This window comes from Dasypus novemcinctus, chromosome 18, assembly GCF_030445035.2.
Source record: "Dasypus novemcinctus isolate mDasNov1 chromosome 18, mDasNov1.1.hap2, whole genome shotgun sequence".
Lineage (NCBI taxonomy): Eukaryota > Metazoa > Chordata > Mammalia > Cingulata > Dasypodidae > Dasypus > Dasypus novemcinctus.
This window is the reverse complement of record NC_080690.1, coordinates 31,461,032-31,473,282: the sequence shown is the minus strand read 5'-3', so window position 1 is coordinate 31,473,282 and position 12,251 is coordinate 31,461,032.

Below are 12,251 nucleotides of genomic sequence, written 5' to 3'. Positions count from 1 at the left end.
CACCAATTTCTTTTATATGGAATTAAAATATCTCCCTCTATATATGTGAATAGATAAAACTATTTATTTCTTCACTACCTGAAGGGGAGAAGGGAAACCAAAACTCACCTTTTCTTACCAAATACTTACTGACTGGTTCTCAACATCATCTCAACCTGGTTGAGTGCAAGGATTAAAGTCTAGGGCTATTTTGTTCACTTTGCATTTTCACCAAGGGTAGAGAGTGAAGCATTAGAATATGCCAAGGAAATCCAACATTGCTCTCAGTTTTCCTGGCTGGAAGTTCAGCTACATACAAGAAAAATATGTAAAAACAACTGCAGAAAGTTCTATCATTACCTAATTGCCTACAAATCCCAACTGAAGTTCTTATAGGACATAGATTATATGGTGAGTTCTTTAGAAAAATAACTTTTTCTCAAATGAAAGCAACAAAACAGAATTAGTAATTATAAGGTACTAAATTTTTTCATTTTTATGGAAGAAGTGGAAGTAAAGAATTTTCCCCCTTTATTATGGTGATTGATTACTAAAGATGGTTGAGATTCATGTTATAATATGCATAAACCCAAGCGATCCAAATCGTGAAATGAAGCATTTCCTTTTTGACAGAGTAGTAATGATTTTATGAAATTTTTAAAAATAATTTGATGATGTCATTCATTTAGCAGAGCATTACATTCATTATCAATATCAGTACTTAATAGAACTGTCCTCCCATTATATATGAATGATAAATAAATAATTATAAAACAGAATCTTTCACTAATTCCTATATTAATGCAAGGCTTGGATGATAAGAATTTTGAAATTTGAAGTTAATAAAGTTTACCACTGGTTCTATTTCTGTCCCTCTCCCCCTTCCCTTTGTAAAGGTAACTGGGCAATATTTGCTTTGCTGTTGGTATATAGGCTAAATAAAGCACACCTAGTGCAAATAAAGCCATAGTATGAATACTGAAGTATGATGTAAATAATGAAAAGGAAATGCCTGAAGCAAAGCATTACTGGACTTCTAAAAGATATATAAGATTTTTCCATTTCAACAACTTTTAGCTAGATAGTTTTAAAAGCAATAGAGGTGGAAAGATTTCAGATTGTTCAGTCATCTGTCCTCTTGTCTGAGGAAGGAACAATATCATAGCTCTGATGATACGGGCTCGGACTTCATATAGACCAGTGTTCATAATCTAGTTCTATGGCTGGTACAATTTATGCAAACATTCCGAGAGCAATTGCCACAAAAAAAATATAAACTATGCAGTTTTTGTAAAGATTGCAGATTATTGGGATTTCAAACCAAACTTTTAAGAGGTATTTTTCTGAATTATATATCCTATTGTTGCACACTATTTTTCTTAGTGTTTGCTGTTTCACTGGTCAGCATTCATTATTAAGAATTCAAATCTAATGCTAAATAGATTGTGTATAAACCTTCATATTTAAAACGAAGCATTATTATATACTAATTTAACACTTATAAACTTTCATTAACCCCCAGTTATATTTTCTCATCAAATTAAAAAAAATAATAGTTGCAATTTTGTAAGTTGACCTGTGATCTCATCATAGTTCCTAAACCCTGTTTTATTTTCTTTTTTACTATTGTTTCTAATGGTTGTTGTCTGCCTTGTGATATCGGTACTATTTTGCAGGGAAGAGATTATGATAAAGGTCTATATTATTACCATTGCTGGAAAGACTGATTTTAAAACTGGAGAAAAGACTCCAATTACCAAGAATGTTAAAGAGAACATATCAAAATTATTATTAGAGGACATTCTGAACAATTTGATGCCAGCAAAGTTTTAAATTTAGGTTAAATAAATGAATTTCTTGGAAAACACCACACGCTGAAACTAGTACAAAAATAAATTGTAAACCTCTCAAACACTGAATCTGTAACTAAAAGCTTTCCCACAAGGTAACTGTAGGCCTAAATGGCAATGTGTCCATACCGAAGTGATAAACTATTGCAATGAAAATCAAACCAAGATGACCTAAATAATTGGAAGGCTATACCCTAAATATGGGTTTGAAGACTCAATATTTTTATGATTTCATTTATCCTGAAATTGCTCCATAAATCCCAACAGGATTTTTTTAAAAGAAGAAATGACCTTTTTATATAAATTTTGGATCAGATTGTCAATATACTAAAGTAGTCAAAGCAGTGTCAGAAGTAGCTTGGAAACATACTATTATATATCAAGTCTTACTATATAGCTATAGTTATTCAACCAGTGCAATATTGGTGCAAATATAGTTGGAAGGAACAACAGTAGGAAAAAGAACTGGAAACAGATCCACAAATGGTTATTTTATTTATGACATTCTACAGTAGAAGTGGTAAAATCATCTATAAATGTCCTTGTTCAATTGGTTAGCCATATAAAACAATAAATTTTTAACTCTTCTGATTTGGTTTCCAAAAACCATAAGCTTAGAGGCTTAAAACAACATTACTTTGTTAATCTTACAGTTCCAGAGGTCAGAAGTCTAAAATGGGTCTTATATGGTTAAAATCAAGATGGCAGTTGAACTGTGTTCCCTCTGAGGGCTTTAGGGTAGAATCTGTTTCCTTACCTTTTCCAGTTTCTAGAGGCTGCCTGCATTCCTTGGCTTATGGCTCCATTCCTCCAGCTTCAAAGGAACCATCACTGGGATGAGTCCTTACTGTGCTGCACTCTCTCTGCTGCACTTGTGCCTCCCTCTTCAACCTATAGAACATTTGTGATCACCTTAGGGCCACCTCGATAAGACAGGATAATCTCCCCATTTTAAGGTCAGTTGATTAAGAAATTTAGTTCCATCTGCCATCTTAATTCTTTCTTGATGTGTATCATAACATATTCTCAGGATTTGAGGATTAGGATGTGGACATTTTTGGGGGGCCATTGTTATGCATACCACACCAACGGAACTGCGTATGTATATACACCAATAGAAATGTAAAATATTATTGTTAGTGGCATTAAACAAAAGAGGATTGTATGTAGTTTGAGGTTTTTGTGGACCCCCAAAAATTATGTTCTCTAAATCAATCTATTCCTGTGGGTGGGACATTTTGATTTGATTCAGTTAAGAGTCATTTTATTAAATTATTTCAGTAAGGTGTAGTCCTGATTAGATCTTAACACTTAGTGGAGTCCTTTATAAATGGAATGAATATGGAGAGAGAGACAAAGAGAAACTCCCAGAAGCTGAGAAAGAAGTCCTAGAAGCCAGAAGCTGAAATCAGTGGAAACTGGGAAAGAGAAATCCACACAAGCAGTGAAAGAGCTGGAGGAAGATGGAAGCTAAAAGCAATGAGACCCAAAGGAGAAGGGAGAGAAAGCAAATGTTGCCATGTGACAGGAGTCCAGGATCACCAGCAGGTGTGTCTTTTGGGAGAGAGCTTTACCTGATGCCTTGATTTGGACATTTTTCTAAGCCTTGGAACTGTAAGGTTATAAATTAGTAAATCCCCCTTATAAAAGCCAACCCATTTTTGGTATATTGTCTTGGCATCCTTTAACTGACTAACACAAACACAAAACTGGAAACAATGTAAATATCTTGACAGGGAATGGATAAATATATTGTTATATTTTTTCAAAGGAACATCCTGAGATTACATAAAGGCAACATCATGGATGAATCTCATAGACATAATGTTAAACAAAAGATACTAGTCAAAGAAGAGCAGATATTTATTTATTTTTTTACTCTATTTATTTATTTTTAAATGTTACATTAAAAAATATATGAGGTTTCCACATACCCCTCCCCACCCACCCCCTCACCGCACTCCTTCCATATCAACAACCTCTTTCATCATTGTGGCACATTCATTGCATTTGGTGAATACATTCTGGAGCATTACTACCCCACATGGATAATAGTTTACATTGTTGTTTACAGTCTCTCCCAGTCCATTCAGTGGGTTATTGCAGGATATATAATGTCCAGGAGCTGTCCCTGCAATATCATTTAGGACAACTCAAAGTCCCAAAAATGCCCTCACATCACATCTTTTCTTCCCTCTCCCTGCCCTCAGCAACTACTGTGGCCACTTTCTCCACATCAATGCTACAATTGCTTCCATTACTAGTCACAAGAGTTCCATAGTAGACTATCAGTAAGTCCACTCTAATCCATACTCTGTTCCTCCATTCTGTGGACCCTGGGATGGTGATGTCCATTCCACCTCTTTATCGAGAGGAGCTTAGATTCCACATGGATGATGGATGCAATTCTCCTGTTTGCAGTTGTAGGCCCTCTTGGTTCCCTGGTGTGGTGGTTGACCATCTTCACCTCCCCGTTAGCTGGCCTGGGTAAAGTCCAATGAACTACAGGGTAGGAGTTGCAACTCTACTGAGGCTCAGGGTCCAGCTGGCACATGGACAGTCCAGGGATTCAAGTCTCCTGAGTGTACACCAATGCTAGCACCAACCACAGGTTCAGTAAAAGTGACAGAAGAGGCATGTGTAGAAAGGTCACATCTGAGTCCAACTCCATCACACTCAGGAACACAAATTCCAAAATAGGACCAACTGACATGGCACTGAATTCCAGAGCCATTTACCATGACCATGGAACCTGTGAGTCTCTATCACCCTCAGGAGAACCAGTACCTGGGGTGGTATCTACTTTGGCTGTCTCTGGAGTCCTGCTGAGATGTGCATAAGAGCGACCCCTCTGATGGCTTCCCAACTCTTTTCTGAAGACTTTTAGCCATGAAAACTCATTTGTCTTTGCCATTTCCCCCTTTTATTCCAGGTCAAAAAGCAGTTTTTAACATGTGATCCTACACATAGGCTGACATTCTGCCTGTCTGAGTTGACCCTTTTATTCAAGGTCTTTTACTAGTTACATCACCAGCTGGTGCTTGGTAGTAATCCCTTGACACCAGGGAGGCTCATCCCCAGGAGTCATGTCCCATGCTGGGTGGAAGGTAATGCATTTACATGCTGAGTTTGGCTTAGAGAGTGGCCACATTTGAGTAACATAGAGGCTCTCAGGAGGTAACTCTTCGGCAACCTGCATGAAGTGCACATATTTATGATTCCATTAATATAAAGTACAAACACAGCAAGCCTTAATATATGTGATAAGTCAAAATAGTGATTACCTTTTGGCAGTAATTGATTGGGATAGTTCAAGAGGTAGGCTTCTGAGGTGCTGTTAATATTCTGTATCTTATTTTATGTGGTTGTTCCATATGTGTGTTTTTACTTTTCAAATAAATTTGAATTCTATTTAGAAGAAATTTATACTTTACTTCTTTACATCTTCCTATCAGTCTAATTTTTATTCCTTTTTCCTGGATTGGGAAAGGGAGGTGTCCCTACCTTCCCATTAATTCCAGCATTGCTTAGAAAGGGAACATATAGGAATTTCTTCTGGATGCATTTAGTTTTGTACAGATAAAAATTAAATGAAGGATTTTTACCTAGAATTGAAAATTTCTGATCCCTTCTTCCTTGTTAATTAGGTAGTTAAATATTTAGGACTACTACCAAGTTGCAAGACACAAATTCTTGTGATGTGCATCAAAATATTACAGTTGACTCTGAAAGTTTTAAAGTATTTTTTGAGTGAATCCATGAAATATAAATTAGAGGGCACAGTGTCTTTCTCTGCTTTAAACTAGTCTTAAATCTCATTACATAGCAACAATAATAATAACAAAAATAGTAAATCAAACCCACTCTTTTTATATTATGGATAATTAAATTTTTCCCAATAATGATAAGTGCCATTTATAGTTCATATTTAACTTTGTAATCCTAGCACTCTAGAGACTTAACACTCCTGGGATTTTCTAAGTAATGAGTAATCACAAAGAAACCAAGGAATTGCAAGAAAAGATTTCCTGATCACAGCATCTGGCATTTATCTCCTTTTTATAAACAAGGGGAACTTCCCTATGAGTGGAAATTGAAACCTAAGGAGTAATGGCCTTAAAATAGCAAGGATCTTGAAGCAAGCAGGGATGTGAAGTCAACTTCCAGCTACTGAAGATAGCTGATGATGACGATGCAAGCAGTCTCCATGGAAAGGCATCTTCTTTTATGGGATACACCAGTAGGTATTGAAATGTTTTCTAGATGTGAATATACAACAACAAATGGAGGACCTAAGATCCACTAAAAATTAGACTAATTGCATGTTCACAACAGGGTATCTGGAATCTTATGGTTGCATTGTGAAGGGCAGACATTTCTCTTATCTGAAACAAAGTCTGCATGAGGCTAAGGAAGGATGTTGTATGAACATTATATGACATATTTTGAATTTTCCACTTACTCTCATTTTTTGGTGTGAATATTTAAAAATAAGCAATGCTGATATTTCGCATTTACTATGTGCTAGGCACTCCTCTCTGTGTTAGTTATTATTCTCACCTAGTATAAGAAAAATTGATGTTACTTATGATTCAAATTATAAGAATTTTCTGAGTTTGATATGAATGTAAAGTCCCAGATATTAATAAAAATATTAATTTGCTTCCATATTTCTTATTCTTTATTGTATAAGAGGAAGCAAAGCATAGTGTTTAAGAGTGAATACTTTGAAGTTAGCATTTCTGGGTTGAAATCTTGGTTCTACCAATTACTCAGGCAAGTAACTTAACCTGTTGTGGAAAATTAAAGATGGTTGCAAATGCTTTGCTACTCCTTTGAACTGGAGAGTAACTTTTGACCAATAGAACACAGTAGAAATGATGCAGTACCAGAGTCCAGATCTAGTTCTTAAGAGACTGGCAGCTTCCACTACCTTGTCTTAGAACCCTCTCTGTTGGTGGGAGCTCTGAGCTGCTATGTAATATGCCAGACTATTCTGAGTCCATTTTGGAGAAGTCATGTGTAGGTGCCCTGGTTGATAATTCCAAATGAGCCCAGTCTTCCAGCTATTCTTACCAATGTGCCAAAATATGTCAATGAAGCACTTTAAACACTCTACACCTGGTCATCCTTCAGCTGAATAACACTTTGTAGCAGTTTGACATAGTTATGAATTCCAAAAATAGATATTGGATTATGTTTGTAAACTGATCTGAACCTGGGCATGATTAAGTTATGATTAGGGCTTTGATTGGGCCACATCATTCAGGCATTGAGTCCCCACCCACCAACAGGTAGGGTCTCACAGATAAAAGGCAGGGGAAAAGGACGGAGTTGAGGGCTTTTAATGTTGGAGTTTGATGCTGAAGTCTTAAGCTGGAGCCTCAGGGATAGAGACAGAGCCCTTTGCCTGATAGTCTACAGCAGACCTTGTGGAGAAAACAGAGGAGCTGAGCCCAGAGGGAACCCAGGAAATCTGAACCCTGGCAGATGTTGGCAACCTTCTTGTTCCAACATGCGGAAATAGACTTTGGTGACGGAAGTGAGCTATGCTTTATGGACTGGTATTGTAAGCTCCTACCCCAAATAAATACCCTTTATAGAGTCCAACAGGCTTCTGGTGTTTCGCATCAGCACCCCCTTGGCTGACTAATACACACTGATTGACTTCCATTGACATTATGAGGAACAGAAGAATTACTCAACCCAAACTTCTTGCCCAAATTCTTGACTTTCAAAATCATGAGATTTAATAACATATGTTATTGCCTCTAAATTTGGGAGAATTATAGTATCTACATGGTGGGATTTTCTGAGAATTAAATGAGGTAAAGTCTTTAGAAGTGCCTGATACACAATAGGCACTCAAATATTAGCTGTTATTGTTTTTCAATATGTCCCCTTCAGGGACTTAGTGAGCAAAAGATGGCTGTGATCTAGTAAGTTTGGAAATTCTGGATCTTGCTAATCCTAAAACTTTATAATGTCTTGATCCCAATCCTACATCTAACTGTATTGATTTCCCCATTAGCAAATAGACTAAATGTCTTGTTTTGAATTGCCCCAGAAGCAGAGACTGAAAATGTAAATGCAAGGAGTTTGAGGTGAGAAAGAAACACTGGTAGGGAAGTTGAGGAGTGAAAGAGAGAAGTGGAGGCAGTTAATAATAGGTAGGTTATCATAATGCTGCCCACTATGAGTAATTAGAGCTTAATTTCAAGAGGAAATCCTGGGAGTCAGTATAAAACATATGCCTCAAAATTATCCCAAACAAAAGTTAAGGTAGCCAGGTCATTTATATATCAATATAAATTTATTTTATAAATCTGATCATTGATTTAGGGCTCCTGGGTTGAGGAATGCTAATCCCACGTATTTTGTGACTTGACCTGCTAGGAAGATAGCTAACAGAGCTCTGGTGGACAACCGTCCCCAGTCAAAAAATGAAACGCAGGTACTGTCAGTTGAGAGTTGCAGCTGGTACGTTCTCAAGCAATAGGGTCAAGGCGATGTATGGATGACATGTAGTATCTTCTACATTGAATGAAATGAAAAACAAAAACCCCTGATAGTTCATGTGCCTGATCTCACCCCATGCCCAGCTCTTCCCTCTTGTGTAAGACAGATTGCTTCCATTCATTGATACACTGGAGTATCTACTCACTGGAACTGTTCAAGACCAGGATCTTAGCCTGGAAAATTAAGTATCTTCCATATTTTTAGGGATAGTTAATTAGACTTACATTTAATCTTGGGCTTAGGTTCCTTGAGAGGACTATGAGTTCTGAGGCACTGCTAACACACCCAAAAGTGCTGACACTTTCAAAAATCCCCAAAGCTTGGAGAAATCACTTAGGATGCTGATCTCTCTGCCTTCCTCCGTCATCCAATGAATTTACTTTTAAGGGTGGTGAAATCATTGATTTAACTGTCCACTGCAAAGGGACTTGCCTTTTCTCTTTTGAAGTGTTTCCTTTAAAAGGCCTGGTTTCTCTATAGATAAGGGAAGAAACTTTTCACACTTTCGAACCTGAGTTATTGAATAATAATTTAACTATTTTAGTCTCTTTGTAGAAAGGGGGGTGGCAAAAATATTGTCTACATTTACATTTTAAATTGTGTAATCATGTTATTATCTGAAACTAATACCATGCTGCTAAAATTTAAAGTGTCCTGTAATGCATACAGAATGTTCATTTGTTGAAGGGCATTAAGTTAATTTCCTGGGAACAAGATTAAATGCAAGACATTTACATAATCATTAGTCGTGAGGTGTAGAGAAGATAATTAAATATTCCACCACATTAATTTATATTTAATTAACTGTGCTTTAGTGATCCTTCTGTCTGAATATTAATATTGTGTAAATAAACAATTAGAATGCATACTGATTTTATTAAAGGTTTATTCTTAAAATTAGTTAAAATATGCAATTATTAATATATTATATCTAACTTTGAATCCTAATCATGTTAATAGGAGATTAAAAAGGTCTATTGGTATCAGTGATAACATTTTCACATTTTATGTTTTCAACTTCAATGTTTTCAACTTCAACTTATACACTTAAAATATATTAATATATTCATTTAGTTTATCCAAGTCACTGTCATAATACTCTGGTTATTCAGGACTGACACTGTGCTTTAAAAATGAAACCTAGCTATTATTTATGGTAAAGTTCATTCACCCATGGCCATACCCACTTGGGACATGTGATATCTCTGGGAAACTGCTATATTATATAAAAGGAAGCAGAAATTAAATGATTCCCAATAAAATCAAATGAGTAGAATATATAGCTAAAGTTTCTAGCTAATTAAGAGTCTATGGGGAAGTGAAATATGAGTATTAAGAATTTTTTTCATGTAGTATTGGAGAAATGTTTGCAAAGACAATCAGACATTACTAGGAGCAAATAGCTGTTTTCTAGTCTTAGATGCCATACATTTGTGGAGGCCATAGACTGTAGTAAAGTAAAATCCTGACCATAAATGCACTGTATCCTTAGATACTTTGGAAGCCAGTAAATGAAAATGTCTAGGTCCTCATAAAGCATCCTCAGTAGGAGAAAAAGCAAAATGTGATATGAAGAAAAAAAAAAAAAAAGGATAGTATACCTAGATGAGAATGTATTTTTAACTAAAATATAAATTTACACTAAAATATCACTAAGCAACAGTCATATTTTCCCAACAGAAGGCATTTTATATTAAATTATAGCATCCTAAACAAAATGTTTGAATTTTCAGTACTGAGATATTTGTTTGGGTAAGAAATTCAATATCGATTTTAACTATCTAAATTAAATTTTTGGGGAAAAAGATGTGTTTCACTAATATATATTTCCTAATGGAAACATTTGTTTCTAGAATTATAGGAAGGGGAATAATAAGGTAGTTTTTGTTTGCCTTCAAAGCTGTTGGGGCTTGTATAATTTACAACATGATATCGTTATTGTTCTCCTGGGCTGTCCAAAATATATTTATTCCCTTCTGGTTTCTGAAAATAACAATTCCAAGGGTTACAAACCATTCGACTTGTGTGGTAAATTCATACTTCCATACTTAGCAACCCCAAATATGCCAAACATCATTTACATGGGGTGCTACAGCATACACTTTCACAGACTAAGTCCTGAACCACATTATACAACCCAGATGTTGTAAATCCTAATAGTGATTTTCCAGGCACTATTTTCTCCTTTTGTTTTCACCCATCCTATAACACTCGTCATGTTAGAATCACATAATTTTTCTTCCATAAGCAGCTTTAGAATTACTTGATGCTGATTTCTATATCCCTAGTTATTGAACAATTTGGTTTGCATAGCTCATCCAGGTAGCCATGACATTTGTTCCTTCATTCCATAAGTATATTTGAATACCTACTTTTCTAGTTTTTGCATACCAAGATGAATATGACAAGAGTCATAAGTTTAGAAGCCATATATAAAAACTGTTGGAGGAGACATGTAATAAACAGGAAAATACATAAATAAATTTTTGTAGACCCCTGCTCAGTCAGGGCTCCCCAGCCATGATGGTTGGTAACAATGTTTAGATTAATAAATGGAGCAGCAATTTCAGAGGATAAATTCCCTGTACAAAAAGGAAGTTTGCCTTTTCTCAGCCTCTACTTCACTCAAAGGCACAGCCTACATAGCTTAAGACTGTGAACCAAAACTCTGATACTGAGTCAAGGGACAGTTTCATTGTTTCGAATGATAAGTCACTGCCCACAGCTCTTGGGACAGGTGTTCCCATATTTTTATAGCAATGCTCTAAATGCACCCCCCACCCAAGGAATGCACAGATCACTATACGTAAATAATTCAAAAACAAGTCTCAGTAAATATTTCCCTTTCTTGTTTGAAATGTTAATTTCCTTTTTTGAAGATTTTCCTGTTTGATAGCAGTGCATAACACTACTTGTTTCATTGTTAAAGATAAATTACTAGAACTCTGTGAGTGCCTTACATGATACAAAGAATGAAATTTCCAAATTAAGTAGACTATATCTAGTGTAGCCAACTCCATCAATCTTTTTTGTTATCTTTTAAAAATTTCACCTTTGTAGTAAGATTGAAATTCAATTCCATTTCATCTAAAGTTATATTTCATTTAGGAAAATCATATCTCAAAACTCTTCAGATAATATTTATGTAAGTGTATTGTATTTATTTTATTTATATAAGCTTATGCATTTATATTATGTATTTACATATGCTTATAAATGTTTATTCATGTGTATTTTATTTATATTCATAAAAATGCTTTAGATTAGAAAGGGAAGAAGTCTCTAAACATTAAAAAGAGGTAAAGTAAAAAAAATTCTCAAACTCTGCAAATTTCTATGGCAGTTATGATATAAAACTCTCAAGCAGAATATAGCTGTTAGAACCAATTTTGATTCTTATAAGCTAAGAAATAAAACTTTTCATTTAGCCACTAAATTTGGTAATTTACCAAAAAGCTACCAATAGTTGCATTATTTTCTAAGCGTCTAGAAAAATCCAATCTTCTCCTTAGAGATCTTTAACCTGTTTCAATTTTCACAAGAGTGTGATTGGGGCTGAGGTCACTGAGTGAGTCAATAGTTAAAACAAATAATGGAGAGAACAAGATTGGAGTAGGGAGTAAGAGTTTTGATCCAGATGTAGGTTTCATCCTGATCCTGAGATGAAGGTAGGCAATCCATTCTTATGATACATATGAGCTCCTTGAAAGCAGTGAATACTACTTACTTTACTCTTAATAAAATGGTAACTGATAAGTAGGAACTCTGATAGGGTACCAGTGTCCTGGGTGAAATAACCTTGCCATTGGAGAAGAGATGGGCTTTGGAATGAGAAGGCGATAATCTGAATTCCATCTCTGCCATATACCAGCTAAATACTGTTGGAAAATCACTTTGATTATT